This window comes from Rhinopithecus bieti, unplaced genomic scaffold (genome assembly GCF_001698545.2).
Source record: "Rhinopithecus bieti isolate Rb0 unplaced genomic scaffold, ASM169854v2 scaffold_61533, whole genome shotgun sequence".
In the NCBI taxonomy this organism is placed as follows: Eukaryota; Metazoa; Chordata; class Mammalia; order Primates; family Cercopithecidae; genus Rhinopithecus; species Rhinopithecus bieti.
The window spans coordinates 857,444-875,911 of NW_016823925.1; the positions used below are offsets into that span (position 1 = coordinate 857,444).

Below are 18,468 nucleotides of genomic sequence, written 5' to 3' on the forward strand. Positions count from 1 at the left end.
TTACATCCTCTGTCGAAGCAACTGAAATTTCTCTGACATAAGCTTCTAACAAGGGTGGGAATATGAATTATGCACATAATGTACTTGTTATTTTGGGAGGATGCTTTAGACAGTCACTCAGTCAATAAGTATTAGTTGAATGGTTACAAATTTTCTAGTACTGTGCTAGGCACTGTGGGAAATACAAAAGAAGTATAATACATGGTCTTTACCAACCTGAGTCTACAGTGTTATTGTGGAGGCAAGACAACAAAATTTTTCAAAAGTGTAGATGAGCAAATGCTTCATTGTGTGGTACTGAGATTGGATGTAGTCTCAGAGAAAGGGAAGTATCATTCAAGAAGGCTTTGCAAAATCAAGTCTTGAAAGATGGGTAGGATTTGGAGAGGGAAAGACCTTTTTATTTTAGGGAACCAGCACATGCCAGGGAGGAAAGGGTATAGTGCATGTAGGTTCTTAGGCATTTACTAAGGGCTTGGGGTGGGAAACAGAGGGAGACTTGACTGGATGTGAAAGATAAACAAAATAGAGAGGTTTGCTAACTCTGCTCATATGCTTGAAACCAGTTCTGGATTAACAGCTCCTCAATTCCTGGTTTTGGAATATTGTGCCTTGCATACTGGTCTTCATCAGGGGCCCGAGCCTCTCTTCTTCCTCTTTGCCAGGAGACGTGAGAAGGCAGTCAACACAGTGCATGACATGTAGTAGGCACTTAAAAAGTTTATTAAAGATCTCTATAAAAGGTGTAAAAGGACTGTCTTCAGTTACTGCTCTAAGCAACCAAGCAGTTGCTGTTTCTGTAATACCAGTGGACTCTGGTTAGCTTTTGTCCATTCTGCTTTAGTAGTACCTCTTCGTGTGCTATTCTGAGAAATACCTGAGTAGTTTAAAATAAACTTTATTGTTTGATCATAATTAGAGGTACCAGTTACTGGCTGGTGCAGTGGCTCATGCCTGTAATCCCAGAACTTTGGGAGGCTGAGTCGGGCGGACCACTTGAGGTCAGGAGTTTGAGACCAACCTGGCCAACATGGTAAAACCCTGTCTCTACTAAAAATACAAAAATTGGCAGGGCATGGTGGCGCGGGCCTGTAGTCCCAGCTACTTGGGAGGCTGAGGCAGGAGAATCACTTGAACCCAGGAGACGGACGTTGCAGTGAGCCAAGATTGTACCACTGCACTCCAGCCTGGGTGATGGAGCAAGACTCCATCTCAAGAAAAAAAAAAAAGAGAGAGATACCAGTTACTGAGGGCCTACTATGTGTTAGGTATTATGTTCTTGCTTTGAAATAATTCCTTCTGCTTTCAACAACAACTCTATGCAAGTCAGGTATTCAATTTTCCATTTTATGGTTGAGGAAAGTGAGGCTCAGGGAAGTCAGTTTCTTGTTAAAGATCATATAATAGGTCTCTGAGTGAGAATATGAACTCTGGTCTTCATGACTAGAGATTTGTGCAAGCTGCCCTTCATGGCATTTTCCTTAATATGATAACTTTTTAAAAAAATTTAGGGGGGAGGAGGGAGGGATTGCATTGGGGAGTTATACATGATATAAATGATGAATTGATGGGTGCTGACGAGTTGATGGGTGCAGCACACCAACATGGCATAAGTATACATATGTAACAAACCTGCACGTTATGCACATGTACCCTAGAACTTAAAGTATAATAATAAAAAAAAGAAAACAACAACAACAACAAAAAAAAAATTTGTGAGATGGATTTTTGCTCTTGTTGCCCAGGCTAGAGTGCAATGGTGTGATCTCGGCTCACCACAACCTCCGTCTCCTGGGTTCAAGCAATTCTCCTATTTCAGCTTCCCGAGTAGCTGGTATTACAGGCATGCACCACCATGCCTGGCTAATTTTGTATTTTCAGTAGAGACAGGTTTTCTCCATGTTGATCAGGCTGGTCTCGAACTCCCGACCTCAGGTGATCTGCCCCCTCGGCCTCCCAAAGTGCTGGGATTACAGGTGTGAGCCACTGCGCCTGGCTGTAACTTCATTTTTAAGTGAACCACTTTTTTTCTTTTAACATTTTATTGTGGAAATCTTCAAACATATACAAAAACAAAAAGTATAACTGAGTTTCCATACACCTATAATCTGACTTCAAAGGTTATCAGTGCTTGGCTAGCTTTCTTTAATCTATATTCCATCTGCTCCCCCCACCTAGATATCAGATAATTTTGTCTGTAAACACTAGATTTTCTAGAGCAGTGCTGTCCAATAAAACTTCTCACACTGATGGAAATGTTCTCTGTCTGTGCTACGTAAGATGGTAGCCACTAGCCACACGTGGCTATTGAGCATTTGAAATGCTGCTACTGTTAGGCCGGGTGCGGTGGCTCACGCCTGTAATCCCAGCACTTTGGGAGGCCGAGACGGGTGGATAACGAGGTCAGGAGATTGAGACCATCCTGGCTAACACGGTGAAACCCCGTCTCTACTAAAAAATACAAAAAAAAATTAACTGGGAGTGGTGGCAGGCTCCTGTAGTCCCAGCTACTCAGGAGGCTGAGGCAGGAGAATGGCGTGAACCTGGGAGGCGGAGCTTGCAATGAGCCGAGATCCGGTCACTGCACTCCAGCCTGGGCGACAGAGCGAGACTCCACCTCAAAAAAAAAAAAAAAAAAGAAATAATCACGTGTGACTCATGGCTATGATATTGTACATCAAAAATATTATTAATCACTTAATAAAATAGGTTATTTAAAACCCAGAAACTACTGGGCAGGTGCGGTGGCTCATGCCTGTAATCCCACACTTTGAGACACCAAGGCAGGCAGATTGCCTGAGGTCAGGAGTTCGAGACCAGCCTGGCTAATGTGGTAAAACCCCGTCTCTATTAAAAATACAAAAAAAATTAACCAGGCATGGTGGCGCATGCCTGTAGTCCTAGCTACTCGGGAGGCTGAGGCAGGAGAATCACTTGGAGCTGGGGAGGCAGAGGTTGCAGAGAGCCGAGATCGCGCCACTGCACTCCAGCATGGGCGACAGAGCAAGACTCTGTTTGAGAAAAAAAAAAAAAAAAAAAAAACCCAAAACATTGAGGAGTACCAATAATTTTTTGTTTAATATTTTTTTCTGGTGTCCAAAAATGTATGACATTGTGGTTTAAAGTTCAACCATTTAAAATGTGTATTATAAAATGAAGTCCCTGGTCATCTCACTGTAAACAATTTTATATTTATGCTCATTTTCTTTTAAAATATACAAATAACTCAGGATTCTCATTTTAAAATAGTATATTAATTCAGTAGTTACATTATTTATATGGAATCACTTTTAAATGAGCTAGGATGTCGTATGCCATGAGGGCTGACAGCTGTCTCAAAAATGAGATATGTTGTAAAATATTCTAAGTGCGTACACATTAAAGAAGGACTACCATTTGAATGGCTGCATTCTGGTGTAAATCACTAAGACAAACAGGTGCTAGTCTGCCTCTTCTGCCTTCTAAAGGGACTGAAAGTCTCTAGGTGATGAGCCAACCCTTGCTTCTAGTTCTCCAGCAGGTGTCACTGTTGGGCTGCTGCTGCTAGGTAAGGATGGCTGGGAAGAAAAGGTGTCCCTACTGTTGGTGTACGAGGTTGGATCTTTTAACAAAGCCTGTTTTTGTAGATGACAGTTGTTCTTGAGTGAGTGAAGTTCACAAAAGGCGACTGTACTTGAAAGGAGAAAGTTTTGTTCATTGGCCTTGTAGTAGGAGATAGGCTAAGGAGAGATGTTTGGATCCGTGATGCTGCTGGAATATTTAATAGTGTTTGCAAATAGTGAGGGTATTAATAAGCATACAGTGTGTATTTAAGTGTAGCTGTGTGCTGCCAAATGGTAATAACCAGTACACAGTTTGTCTCCTTTTGCCTGTGGGCAGTGGAGGACGAGCTGTCTTTTTATAATAGTCTGATGCTACATTGCAACTTGAGTGGCAGGCCCTTGCTTCACTACAAAGAAACGATTTCTCTGTGGGAGTGCAGGATCCAGCAGAAGATCAGGGTATTGTGGCTCCTTGCAATAGGGTGCCCTTGGCCTTTAAAGGCTGGTATTAGGAAAAAGAAAATGGCTTCAATGGCAAGTTAAAACTGGAGGGAACCTAGAACTTTTGTAGTCCAATCTCTCTCTCTGATGAGAAAACAGAGAGTAAATTATTTCTTAAAGAGGTGTTTGTAAGCAAAAGTGGGATTTGAACTCCTGGGCCCTGAAGAGGGCACCCTTTCCTCCATTTCATTTGAAATTAGTTCCTTCAAACAGCAGTTTTCTTTGTCAAAACCTCTGTTGCTGACGTAGGTCATTGCCTGAGGGGGCTCTTCCTTCAGCTCTTATTGTAAGAAATTGGAGGTATGTTAGATAATTTGTAATTATTATTGTTGGGTAGAATGGTAACTAACGCAATGCTTCTAGGAGAAATGCTGTTTTAGTTATTTGCCCATAGAACTACACTGATTAGTTCTAATAAAGTGATCCCTGTTAGGGGTGTTCACTATTAAAATTCCAGCAACTGAGAGAGATGAAAATTGATCTCAATCTCCTCCTAGAAGCACTAATTGTTTCTGTATTCTGTCTCCAGGTAGTTAAGAAAGGTTTGGGTCTGGAGTATTTTGTAAGACTGAGTGTGTTCTGAGAATTTAGGTCTTTTTCTCTCATGATAGATGAAGACTGAGAAAGCACATTGATGGCCTTAGTGTGAAATGTGGCCAGAACACCAAAGGTTAGAGTTAGAAGCCCTCACTGGATTGCTAGGTTTCTTAGACTTCTCTGGGGGAATTGCTTTGGAGCTTAGAACAGTCTGAAGCCCTTTGAGGCTTCATGGACCACCATACTTATTTGATCCCTCAGCTCCCATCACCTGGGAATTCTCCAGGGAGGCCTCAGCCCAACCATCACTGATGGAGGAAAATAAATGGGTGTGTCTGCTGATTGTAGGTCCACAAAAGAGGGCTGGCAACCTAAAAATGAGGAAAGTAGCAGTCTTCTTAGCCTGACTGGTATAGAAAGGGGTCCAAATTTAGTAGTTTTCCATGCCGTTGATCTAGCTGAGTCTAAAGAGTTTTGATATCTAATCTCTCCCAGTTTCTTTGGATGGGGAATGTACACAATTTATTATTCAAAACCCAGCACAGCTGTCACCGTGTCCTTTGGGAAACTTTCCCTGATCGCCCCAAGTAATCACTTCCTTTTCTTTGTTGCATGTGTACTAGATACTTCTTTGTGATATTGCAGCCATGACAGAAAATTATTTGTTTACCTGTCAGTGAGCTCTCTGAAGGCAGTGATCATGTCTGTATATATCCCTTCTCTACCTAGAATACTAGCTGGCCACACGGTAGATGCTCAGTAAATATTACTTGAATTGAATAAGTAGAATTGAAGTTATATTCCTTATGATTTCGTATGCAATATAAGTCCTGTTTGGCCTTTTTAGTAAAAAAGATAAAAAGCCTATTACTATATCACATCATTTACGGAGTCATTGGCTCAATAATTACTTGTTAAATACATGAAGTGGTATTACCTAGAGTTGTACAAGAAAGTCACACCTTCCATAACTTGAGCTCTGGTGACCTCTGATGTTTCACTGTGTGCTATGTTCCTAACTTGTGAATGGGTTGTCCTGAAGCCTGTAATAAGTCTGTTGCACCTGGCCAATATGTGTCCTTTATATTGGCTTTACACTGATGACTCAGGGCCTGCACCTTCCTTGAGAGCACTGGCATCATATGCAGCCTTCCCTTTTGTTTATCTTTTTGGTACCCCATTCATATTGAATATAGCTTGCTCTTGAGACCATTTTGTTGGTCTTTGGCTTGGCATCTCAATAATATCTCTGCCTGTCAGTGCTGTTGGTATTTTTTTTTTGTCCTTAAAGATTCTTCTGCAATCTTTATGAAGGTATACTTGGTCTTGATTTAGTTCAAAAATTACATGTGGGTAATCCAATTTAAATGCGAAGGTTCTTTCCCACTGATGCTTTGTTTTTCTTTAAGTTTCTGTGGAAGGCTTTCATTAAATTTACTTAGAAGTAGGATTTTTAGGGTTTGAGAAAATGTGTGCTCTCATCTTTTGTTTTGGAGTCTGAGCATCATTAGAATGAACCTTTTTAAGTTTTGAGATACTTGTAGGTCCTTTTTCTCTTGTGAAGTTCAGAATCCTTATGTTAGCAGAAAGTTTTGCTTTACCTCTAATTATGCAGGGTGTGAATAGTTCCCCCTGAAAAAACTGGTGGAATTGTTGTCTGTGGTATTCAAGATGCAGTACAATAAACCCTTCCTAACTTCTGAGTTCTTCTGAGTTAGAAGTTCAGCATTTAAGGACAAATAGGGAAGAATTCTCAACCGGGAAATCTTCATTTGTGATACAGGCAAATTATGACATGTTCTTTCTGGGAAGAAAGAGGACCAAGTATTGGGAAATAAAAAGGAGACCAAGCCTATGATGGAATTAACAAACTTAGTTTAAGAGAGGTAAGGGAAGGGAAGCTGGGGAAGGTAAACTCAGGCTTTAGAAGTACTGAGGGCTGGGCATGGTGGCTCATGCCTGTAATCCCAGCACTTTGAGAAGCCAAGGTGGGCAGATGGTTTGAGCTTAGGAGTTTGAGACCAGCCTGGGCAACATGGTGAAACCCCGTCTCTACAAAAAGCTCAAAAATTAGCTGGGCGTCATGGCATGTGCCTGTAGTCCCAGCTACTCAGGGGACTGAGGTGGGAGGATCGCTTGAGTTCAGAGGTTGAGGCTGCAGTGAGCCATGATTGTGTCTCTGTACTACAGCCTGGGCAACAGAGTGGAGACCTTGTCTGTAAGAAAAAAGAAGAAGGAACTTAGGAGTATGCACAAGGGCTGCTCCATGGATGAGTTTGGTTCTTCCTAGTAACCCTGAGAGTTGGACTTGTAAACTGTGATTGATCCATGCATGCATCCATTCATGCATTCCATTAACAGATATTTACTAAGCACCTGCTGCATTCCAGGTGCTATTTATTTTATTTTATTTTGAGATGGAGTTTCACTCTTGTTGCCCAGACTGGAGTGCAATGGTGCGATCTTGGGCTCACTGCAACCTCCGCCTCCCGGGTTCAAGTGATTCTTTTGCCTCTGCCTCTCGAGTAGCTGGGATTACAGGCGCCTGCCACCACTCCTGGCTAATTTTTTTGTATTTGTAGTAAAGACGGGTTTTCGCCATGTTGGCCAGGCTGGTCTTGAACTCCTGACCTCTGGTGCTCTGCCCGCCTCAGCCTCCCAAAGTGCTGGGATTACAAGCATGAGCCACTGCGCCTGCCTGGCACCAGATGCTATTTAAATGCCGGCAATAATTCTCTCATTCTAATGGGAAAAAGACAATAAAAAAATAAGATACCTGGTATGCCAGACAGTGACAAGTTCTATGGCAAAAAAGAGAAATGTATAAAAAATGTAGGGGATGCTGCAATTTGAAATAGGATCATCAAAAAAGGTTTGATAAGGAGCAGAGGAGACCTTAAAGAAATACGAAAGCAAACCCCATCGAAACTAGGGGAAGGACATTTTAGACAGAGGAAAGGGCAAATGCAAAATCCCTGAGATGCTTGGCACCGTCAGCAAGTGCAGCTGGAGCACAGCAAGGGATGGAGTGATAGAAGATGAAGTTGGAGACGTGACAAGGATGAGATTATGCAGGGTCTTCTAAGCCATTTAAGAGATTTTTTTCCTCCTCCTTTGAGTGACTTGGGAAGCCATCAGAAGTGGAGTAGCATGATCTTATATTTTAGAAAGATAACTGTGGCTGCTGGTTGAGAATAGACCTAGGAGCTAAGTAGCGTAAATTAAAGCTAGTCCAACTCTGCACAGTTTTAGATTGATTTGTGTCTTGAGACTGTGTTGAAAACTGAGAAGGAGGAATGACTGATTCTGTCAGAATAAGAGAGGCCTTAAATGTTTGGGTGAAGAGCTGATGAATGGGTGAACAAATGAATGAATCAGTCCTCTCAGCAGGCATATTACCTGCAAGAAGGCCCCTCCACTCTTCCCCAAACTCCAAATAAGAAGGTATGTTATTGAAACCGTGAGGGAGAGCTTGAAAAATTTATAGTAAACAAGAGATCATACATGGAAATGAAATGCCTCTTTTTTTGCTGCTTACAAAACTATTGCCAATTCATTTGTAAAAAAAGTAAACATTACAGAAATGTATGATTGTAGGAAGTGAATATCCTCTCAAAACCACTGCTCAGAGATCTGCTATTAACAATTTGTGCGTATGTTAACTCCAGAATTTTTTGTGTGCTAATGAAAACACATTTTTCCATTTATTTATTTTAATTCTTTTCCTTTTTTTTTTTTTTTTTTCCTTTTGAGACAGAGTCTCGCTTTGTAGCCCAGGCTGGAGTGCAGTGGTGTGATCTTGGCTCACTGCATCCTCCACCTCTTGGGCTCAAGCGATTCTTGTGCCTCAGCCTACTGAGTAGCTGGAATTACAAGTGTGCGCTACCATGCCTGGCTAATTTTTGTATTTTTAGTAGAAATGGGGTTTCATCATGTTGGCCATGTCTTGTTTTCTTTTTCAGTGTTGCAGGATTTTTGTGTACTTAAGTGTTTTTAGAAGATGAAGTTCTAGAAGTGGAATTGCTAGTGCCCGAGTATCAGCGTTGTTAGTGGTAAATGAAAATTAATTGTATAGTACTCATTATTACTAATGTAAGATGTATAAAGTATTTCCTATTTCCTGTTTTATTTAACTGAACATTATTTCATAGATTTCATAGATTAGAACTCTTAAGGCCGGGCACTGTGGCTCACGCCTGTAATCCCAGCAGTTTGGGAGGCTGAGGCGGGCGGATCACAAGGTCAGGAGTTTGAGACCAGCCTGGCCAACACGGTGAAACCCCGTCTCTACTAAAAATACAAAAATTAACTGGACATGGTGGTGGGTGCCTGTAATCCCAGCTACTCGGGAGGCTGAGGCAAGAGAATCGCATGAAGTCGGAAGGCAGAGGTTGCAGTGAGCCGAGATCGAGATCGCACCACTGCACTCCAGCCTGGGTAAAAGAGGGAAACAATGTCTCAAAAGAACTCTTAAACCTTTCCTCCCCCCATAAGCTCTTAAACTTATCAGTAGTAAATTCTCCTACCATGGGTTTTCAGGAGCTTCCTCCTAAAGTTTTTGAGAAAAACTTTTGTTCTGTTAATTCTATTAATTGCCATCTTAAGGTGTTAGTGTACATTTGTTCTCTGACACCCTTGTATGAGAAAACATACCCCTGTTCTACCTCTGACAATCACGTACATACTGGCCTTCGTCCACTTAGTCTTCTGTGTCTTATTAAGTGATTGGAAAAATCCAGGCATCTCTTGCCTCTTTATAAGACAGTAATTTTATATTAATTAATTAATTAATTTTTGAGACATAGTCTTGCTCTGTCACCTAGGCTAGAGTACAGTGGCGTGATCTCAGCTCACTGCAACCTCCGTCTCCTTGGTTCAAGTGATTCTCCTGCCTCAGCCTCCTGAGTAGCTGGGATTACAGGTGCCCACCACCACTGCCGGCTAATTTTTCATATTTTTAGTAGAGATAGGTTTCACCATGTTGGCCAGGCTGGTCTCGACCTCCTGACCTCAAGTGATCTGCTCCCCTTGGCCTCGCAAAGTATTGGGATTACAGGTGTGAGCCACCTCTCCCAGCTGGCAGTAACATTTAGATACTGAATGTATTTGTCATTGGGGGTGGTTAGGCAACCCATTTTCTCTTTGGCAATATGGGAATGAGGACAGAGTGAAGGAGGGGTATCATTCTGTTAATCTTTCTTTCTTTTTTCCTTTTTTTGAGATGGAGTTTCGCTCTGTCACCTGGGCTGGAGTGCAGTGGCAGATCTCTGCTCACTCCAACCTCCAACTCCCAAATTCAAATGATTCTTCTGCCTTAGCCTCCTGAGTAGCTGGGATTACAGGTGCCCACCGCCACGCCCGGCTAATTTTTGTATTTTTAGTAGAGACAGGGTTTTGCCATATTGGCTGGGCTGGTCTTGAACTCCTGACCTCAGATGACCTGTCCACCTCAGCCTCCCAAAGTGCTGGGATTACAGGCGTGAGCCACCGCACCCAGCCTCATTCTGTTAATCTTTCTTACCTTTGCTGCTCACCTGCCTGAGTAGGTCACTCTGTTTGAGCCTCTGAATTCTGTGTGTGTTCTCTGCCCTACCCTCTATATCAGGCATTGGCAGGCTTTTTGTAAAGGTCAAGATAGTAAATATATTAGGATTTGGAGGCTATACAGTCTCTGTTGGAACTACTCAACTTTGCTGTTGTAGTATGAAAGCAATCACAGACAATATCTAAATGAGTAAGTGTGGGCCTGTTGTGGTGGCTCACGCCTGTAATTCTAGCAATTTGGGAGGCCGAGGCAGGCGGATCACTTGAGGTCAGGAGTTCGAGACCAGCCTGGCCAACATGGCAAAACCCCACCTCTACTAAAAATATAAAAACTAACCGGCATGGTGGCAGGTGCCTGTTTTCCCAGCTACTTGGGAGGCTGAGACAGGAGAGTTCCTTGAATCTGGGAGGTGGAGGTTGCAGTGAGCCAAAATCATGGCACTGCACTCCAGCTTGGGCTACAGAACAAGAATCCATCTCAAATAAATGAATGAATCAATGAATGAGAGTGTGGCTGTGTTCCGATAAAACTTTATTTATGGAGACAAATTTGATTTTCATATAATTTTCACGAGTCATAAAAATTATTTTGATTTTTTCAATCATTTAAAAATATGAAAACCATTCATAGCTGGTTTTGGCCTGCAGGTTGTAGTTTGCCAACTCCTGCTTTTTAGGAATGTGATTTGGAAGAGTCAGGTGCTAGAGTAATAGGAGGCATTATGACAATGAGGGCCCCAAAGAGATTGTTAGGGGACTCCTGCACTTGCTCTCTCTCTCTGCTTTGGACTAGGTGCTCCAAGTATTGGCTCTTGTGGGATTCTTTGATGGTTAAGAGCAGGCATAAATGCTTAAAGAATTTGTTTCTTGTGCTATCTGGCCTGAAGCAAAGTTCTCCAGCCTCACTTTCTGTCTTTCTTGGGAATCGCGTGCAAATGAGGAGGCTTGCCCTGGTTGGGAGGGCATGAGCCTCCAGATCCTCCAGGCAGTATGCTTGGCAGGCAGCCCTTCCCCCAGTGTAGGTCATACTAGCACCTGCTAGGCTGATCTAAATTATCCCTCATCATTCCTCTCTCTGGGGCTGAATGGTGTAGTGCCTGCTGTGTGCTTTGTATACACCCTGAAACATGAAAAGATGTAATCGCTTCTGTCAGCTCAGGGTGTTGGAGCACTTGCGGACTACAGTGAAATCTGTATGTGTGCTGAAAATACGTTGGGAGCAATTTCTCGTGTACTCATTCTTCCCCCTTCAGATCTCCTTCTCTATTGTATCTATTCAGAGTAGTGCTCTAAAGGGTGCATTGGAGGTTTTTACCAAGACAATGACACTAGGTGTATGGGGTTCTGTTTGCATAACATATTTTGCTTATTGTAATTGGTCCCAGCCTATTAGAACTGTGCAGGTAGCATCCTCTCCTCCTGCTGGATTTCTTTTTTTTTTTTTTTTTTTTTTTTTTTTTTTGTTGTTGTTGAGACGGAGTCTCGCTCTGTCGCCCAGGCTGGAGTGCAGTGGCCAGATCTCAGCTCACTGCAAGCTCCGCCTCCCGGGTTTACGCCATTCTCCTGCCTCAGCCTCCCGAGTAGCTGGGACTACAGGCGCCCGCCACCTCGCCCGGCTAGTTTTTTGTATTTTAGTAGAGACGGGGTTTCACCGTGTTAGCCAGGATGGTCTCGATCTCCTGACCTCGTGATCCGCCCGTCTCGGCCTCCCAAAGTGCTGGGATTACAGGCTTGAGCCACCGCGCCCGGCCGGATTTCTTACACATTTATTGAGTGGTTGGGGGGTGGGAGCAGGATTCAGTACATCTTATTTATGCTCTTTCTTGGAAGCATTCCTGACAGCATGTTTATGTGAGCAAATTTTGCTTTCATGGGTGGGCCTGTTGTTACATTAACCCAGAGATTGCAAAATAGTCCTCAAGTATGTATGTTTGCCTCACAGTATTTCTAAAAATTTGGAATTTTTTTTCCATATCAATTCAGATATCTGGATTCTGTTGAAAAAACTGGCTCACGTTCCCACGTAACAGTCAGCAGGAATTGAGTAGGACAGCAGCCCCTTTCATCAAGGCATGGACTTTCTTGATGCCTTAGTCTATGCTAGGCTGATGTCATGTTTCCTACTTAAATCCAATTTTGTGTACTTGGCCATTGCATTACCTCAAGCAAAAAGTGTTGATGGTTAGGTGTGGGTAAATATTTCCTAAGTGCCCTACCACTTGGCTCCACCAGGGGGAGTCACTGGTCATTACAGTACCCGCTCCACCACCCCACCCATCCTAATTCACCCACAGGGGCTCCCCCTGCTTGCTGTAGGCTGACATGCTGACAGCCCCTCACCTGAGAAGCTGCCTGATTTTTAAATAGCAACAATTAACAAACTCCTCCTCTGTTTCCAAAGGGGGAAAATGGAGGTTCCAAGCTTATTTGCTGGATGAGGCTCACTTTAGTGAGCAGATCTCCGTTATGCTAGATTATGCAGTATGAGAGCAACCTTCTTTTGGATTATGTAAATGGACTATGTAAAATCTTGGAGAAGAATGCCTGCACCTTTTGCAGAGCACCTTGGACAGAGTGGTGGGTTCCAATGAAAAGGCTGCATGACTTGGGTGTTACTTGCCAGGAAATTAAAATCAAGTTAGAACAGGAGTAGAAAATTGTAATAATAAAGAAATCAGAGGCTGAAAGTATGACCTTGTCATAGAAAGAGAATTGCAGCTTGTTAACATTGTGCCCTTTTCCTTTGCTGCATCAGAGGGTACATGTGAATCTTTTTGCCTCTTCTGCTTTTTTCCTCCCCTACACAAAGGTAACCCAGCTTCTACTGCCTCTGTCTCCTTGTTGTCCCCTTGGGTCATTTCACCTCATCCAGGTGGCTTTTATCCTTTCTTTGTTCTGTTGGCTCATGTAACCCTTTTTATCTTCGTGTAAGTGTGTCTGTGGTAGAAAACAACGTAGATTTACTCTCTTAATTTTAAAAGTGTACAGTACTTATTATTGTTCAATAGATCTCTAGAACCTCTTCGTCTTGTGTGACTGAAACTGTATCCTTTGAATGACTCCTTTTCCCCCTCCCACAACCCCCGGGCAGCCATCACTCTCTGTTTCTGTGAGTTTGATCACTTTAGATACCTTTTATTAATGGAATCTTGTAGTATTTGTCTTTTTATGGTTGGGTTATTTCACTTAGCATAATGTCCTTAAGGATCATCTATTAATATGTCACAGTGGCTAGGTGCGGTGGCTCACGCCTGTAATCCCAGCACTTTGGGAGTCCCAAGGCAGGTGGATCACTTGAGGTCAGGGGTTCGAGACCATGCTGGCCAACATGGTGAAACTCCATCTGTACTAAAAATACAAAACTTAGCCAAGTGTGGTGGTGGGCATCTGCAATCCCAGCTACTTAGGAGGCTGAGGCAGGAGAATCACTTGAACCTGGAGGTGGAGGTGGCAGCGAGCCGAGATCGCACCACTGCACTCCAACCTGGCCGACAAAGCGAGACTCCATCTCAAAAGAAAAGAAAAGAAAAGAAAAAGTTGTATGTATATAATCATAATTTCCTTCTTTTCAAAGGCTGAATAATATTCCATTCTATGTATATACCACATTTTCTTTATCCATTCATCTACTGATGGACATTTAGGCTGCTTCCACATTTTGGCTATTTTGAAAAATGCTGCAGTGAACATGGGTGTGCAAATATCTCTTCAAGATCCTGTTTTCAGTTCTTTTAGATATATAACCAGAAGTGGAATTGCTGGACATATGGTAGTTCTATTTTTAATTATTTGAGGAACCTCCATACTGTTTTCCATAGCAGCTGAACCATTTTACAATCCTACCAACAGTGCATGAGGGTTCCAACTTCTTCATATCCTTGTCAGCACTTGTTATTTCCTGTTTTTTCTTTTTCTTTTTATAGTGGTCATCCTAACAGGTGTGAGGTGATAAATAATTGCGGTTTTGATTTGCATTTCCGTAATGATTAGTCATATTGAGCATCTTCTCATATGTTTGTTGACCATTTGTATATCATTATTAGAGAAATGTGCATGCAAGTCTTTGGTCCATTGTTTAGTATGGTTATTTGTGGGGTTTTTTTGGTTATTGAGTTGTAGGAGTTCCCCATATATCATGGACATTAAACATTTATCTGATATATGGTTAGCAAATATTTTCTCCCATTCCATAGGTTACCTTTTTTTGTTGTTTTTTTTTTTTTTTGGAGACACAGCGTCACTCTGTCACCTGGGCTGGAGTACAGTGGCGTGATCTCGGCTCACTGTAACATCCACCTCCTGGGTTCAAGCAGTTCTCCTGCTTCAGCTTCCCAAATAGTTGGGATTACAGGTGCATGCCACCATGCCTGGCTAATTTTTGTATTTTTAGTGGAAATGGGGTCTTGCTGTGTTACCTAGGCTGGTCCCGAACTCCTGGCTCCCGCCTTGACTTCCCAAAGTGCGGGGATTACAGGAGTAAGCAACTGCTCCTGGCCTCCTGCTTCTTTGATAAGGGAGGGAGCACAAATAGCCTTAATTTCTCAAATTTTAGGACCATTTTCTACCTTGAAAAGGAGCCACCCAGGGGAGAAGTGTGTTTCAGAAAGATGGAGAGCCTTGAGATAGGAATGAGCGCAAGTCTTTCTAAATGAACATTGACTCTTCTGACTAATACAGGGGCTTTATGCTTTAGAAACAGTGATCAAGTTTACACTTGCTTTATTATGATCTGTTTTCAAATGCCTTGGTAGCCAAGGTTCCTTCAAGGAGAGATGTGATTTTGGCTATAAACTAACCTCATGGACTTAGTTCTAATGTTGCTGTTGTGCCTAGCTTGAAAGTTTTACAAAGATAAGGAATTATTTTGTTCACATATTGGTGTATAACAAACCACACTCCAAAACTTAGTGACTTAAAACTGATTCAGTTAGTTTTCGTGCTTTTTTTTTATTGTGGGAGGGGGTAGACTGGGCTCAGTTGGGAAGTTCTTCTGCTGGTCTTCCTTGGGTTTTCACTAGAGTCATGTGGAGGCCCAGTTAGAATAAAGTGGGTCTCTCTTCTTTGCCGTGTAGACTCAGGTCTTTTCTTCACGTGGCCTCTCGAGAGTAGCCAGGCTTCTCTCTCTTTTTTTTTTTTTTTTTAATTTTAATTGTTTTTTATATTTCTTGCTATATAGATGACAGGGACAGACTTCTTACATAGCAACTTAAGGTTTCCAAAAGTGACAGTTCTAAAAGGAAGGAAACGGAAGCTGCCAGTTCTCTTAAAACGGTAGGCCCAGAATTGGCACAGCTTGATGCATTCTCTTGATTAAAGCTACTGATAGAGCGGTCTAGATTCAGTGTGGGAGGGGACCACACAAGGGTGAGAATACCAAGAGGATATTTCTTTGGAGCCATCTTTGGATGGGCCATATTTTATTTTAGTTTAGTTTAGTTTAGTTTAGTTTAGTTATTTTTGAGCCGGTGTTTCACTCTTGTTGCCCAGACTGGAGTGCAAACAGCACGATCTCGGGTCACTGCAACCTCTGCCTCCCAGGTTCAAGTGATTCTCCTGCCTCAGCTTTTGGAGTAGCTGGGATTACAGGCATGTTCCACCATGCCCAGTTAATTTTGTACTTTTAGTAGAGATGGGGTTTCTCCATGTTGGTCAGGCTGGTCTTGAACTCCCGACCTCAGGTGATCTGCCCGCCTCAAACTCCCGAAGTGCTGAGATTACAGGTGTGAGCCACCGCACGTGGCCTATTTATTTATTTTTTGAGACAGAGTCTTGCTCTGTCACCCAGGCTGGAGTGCAGTGGAACGATTTCTGCTTATTGCAACCTCCGCCCCCTGGTTTCAAGCAGTTCTCCTGCCTCAGCCTCACAAGTAGTTGGAATTATAGGCACCTGCCACCATGCCGGCTAATTTTTTTTTTTTTTTTTTTTGAGACGGAGTCTTGCTCTGTTGCCCAGGTTGGAGTGCAATGGCACCATCTCAGGTCACTGCAATCTCCGCCTCCCGGATTCAAATGATTCTTCTGCCTCAGCCACCAGAGTAGCTGGGACTACAGGCATGTGCCACCACTCCCGGCTAATTTTTGTATTTTTAATAGAGACAGGGTTTCACTGTGTTGGTCAGGCTGGTCTCAAACTCCTGACCTCCAGTAATCCACCCACTTTGGCCTTCCAAAGTGCTGGGATTACAAGCATGAGCCACTGTGCCCGGCCTTGACCCAGCTAAGTTTTTGTATTTTTGGTAGAGACAGGGTTTCGCCCTTTGGACCGTGGCTCAGCTGGTCTTGAACTTCTGACCTCAGGTGATCTAGCAGCCTTGACCTCCCAAAGTGTGGTGTGAGCCACTGCGCCTGGCCTATTTATTTTTTTTATTTTTGAAAGAGGGTTTCAGTTGGTCGCCCAGGCTGGAATGCAATAATATGATCTCAGCTCACTGCAGCCTCAACCTCCATGGCCCAAGCAATCCTCCTGCCTCAGCCTCCCAAGTAGCTGAGACTGTAGGCATGTGCCATCATGCCCAGCCGATTTTTAAATTTCTTGTAGAGATGAGGTCTCCCTATGTTGCCCGAGCTGGTCTCGAACTCCTGGGCTCAAGGTATCCTCTTGCCTCAGCCTCCCAAAGTGCTGGGTTACAGGCGTGAGACATCATGCCCAGCCCACATCTGTATTTTATATAGTACTAATATATATAACCAACAGAAGGCATTCGGTATTTCTGTTTGAATCACCAGTTGGATGGACCAACACATAGGTTGGTAGATGGATACCTGACTGTTCTTGTTGGTTTATGTGGATGGGCTGCATGTGATTCTCAGGGCTCAGGTGCCCCTGTTTATACCTTTATAGTATTCACCCTTCTTCAACATGTCTGTCTTTCTGACAAAGTACCTTTTTAGGCATAGTGACTTGAGTGGACAGAAGGCATCATATTCCCTACAGATATTTTGGGAGCTGTAATCTAAGGAAGAAAAAAATAATGGCTGTTTATTAGACTGTGTACTGGCTACTGTACTTGACACAGGTTCTTACTTAAAAGGGATTTCCCCTCAAATGTGGAAGCAGAGAATAATGAACTTGCCCACGGTCTCACAGCTAGTAGGTGACACAAGATGGAATTTAAACTGCAATCTGTCTGATTCTAAGGCTCAAACACTAAATTGCCTCATATTTTAGTTACTCAGAGTTTTCTTGGTTAGTCTCAGACCACTAAGATATATCAGAAGGTTTTATAACAGCAGCACTATTGACATTTGGGGCTGGATAATTCCTCACCATGGGAGGCTGTCCTGTGCATGGTAGGATGTTTAGCACCATTTCTGGTCTTCACCTATCACATGCCAGTGGTGCTCTAGCACCCAGAAGCAACAACCAAAAATGTCAGCAGATATTGCCACATTTCTGGGGGGCATCCCACTCCCCTTGAAAAGCACTGGTAAATTATTTCATGATTTGTTGTCCTTTGATCTTGCTGGGTTTTAAAAATATGGCATTAGGTCGGGCGCAGTGGCTCACGCCTGTGATCCCAGCACTTTGGGAGGCCAAGATGGGCAGATCACCCGAGGTCAGGAGTTTGAGACCAGCCTGGCCAGCATGGTGAAACCCTGTCTCTACTAAAAATACAAAATTAGCCGGGCATGGTGGCACATCTCTGTAATCCCAGCTACTTGGGAGGCTGAGGCAGGATAATTGCTTGAACCCAGTAGGTGTAGGTTGCAGTGAGCCTAGATCGTGCGGTTGCACTCCAGCCTGGGCAACAAGAGCGAAACTCTGTCTCAAACATAAATAAATAAATAAAAATATGACATCTCATAAGGAATTGTCAGTGGGTTCAAACCATCTTCTTAGATAGTTAATAGTACTGCCTGGTTCTGGTGGTCTTGCGTCATGCCTTTCTCTCATTGCTTCTCTCCTCTTCTGCCTTACCTTTTGTCTTTTGTCTCTGATTTTTCTAAATAAAGCGCAGGTGGGTAAAGTGTTTGTAAGGACTTTTTACACAGGTATCGATTTAGCAGGCATTCAGAACTCTGAGATTATAGCCATTAGTGCTAGTAAAAGAAGGCAATTTACATGTTCTAATTATAGTACGGGGGAAAATGCATGATTTTTAGCAAGGTGGGAATTGAATGGCTTCCAGACTCTACAGAGTTAATCCTCCTCAGGGTAGTATTGATTGACATGCTGGAGGACATTAATGTGCCAATCTTTTTGGGAACGGGGGAGGAGAGTGGAAATTGCAGTTTCTCTACTAATTGTACTTTAGGTGTCATTTATGACAATTTCATGTTGTCTAGACAGAGGAAATGGTGGAGAAATTATTTCAGTAGAGTCAAATGCTGAGTCCAAAAGGAA

General features: G+C 42.9%; 1 protein-coding gene across 4 annotated transcripts in view; it reads left to right on the forward strand.

The window, feature by feature from the left end:
* The window catches only part of LOC108521970 (activating molecule in BECN1-regulated autophagy protein 1), a 105,713-nt gene that overhangs the window by 53,615 nt on the left and 33,630 nt on the right, over nt 1-18,468 (forward strand). The gene's annotated exons all lie outside the window — the stretch shown is intronic.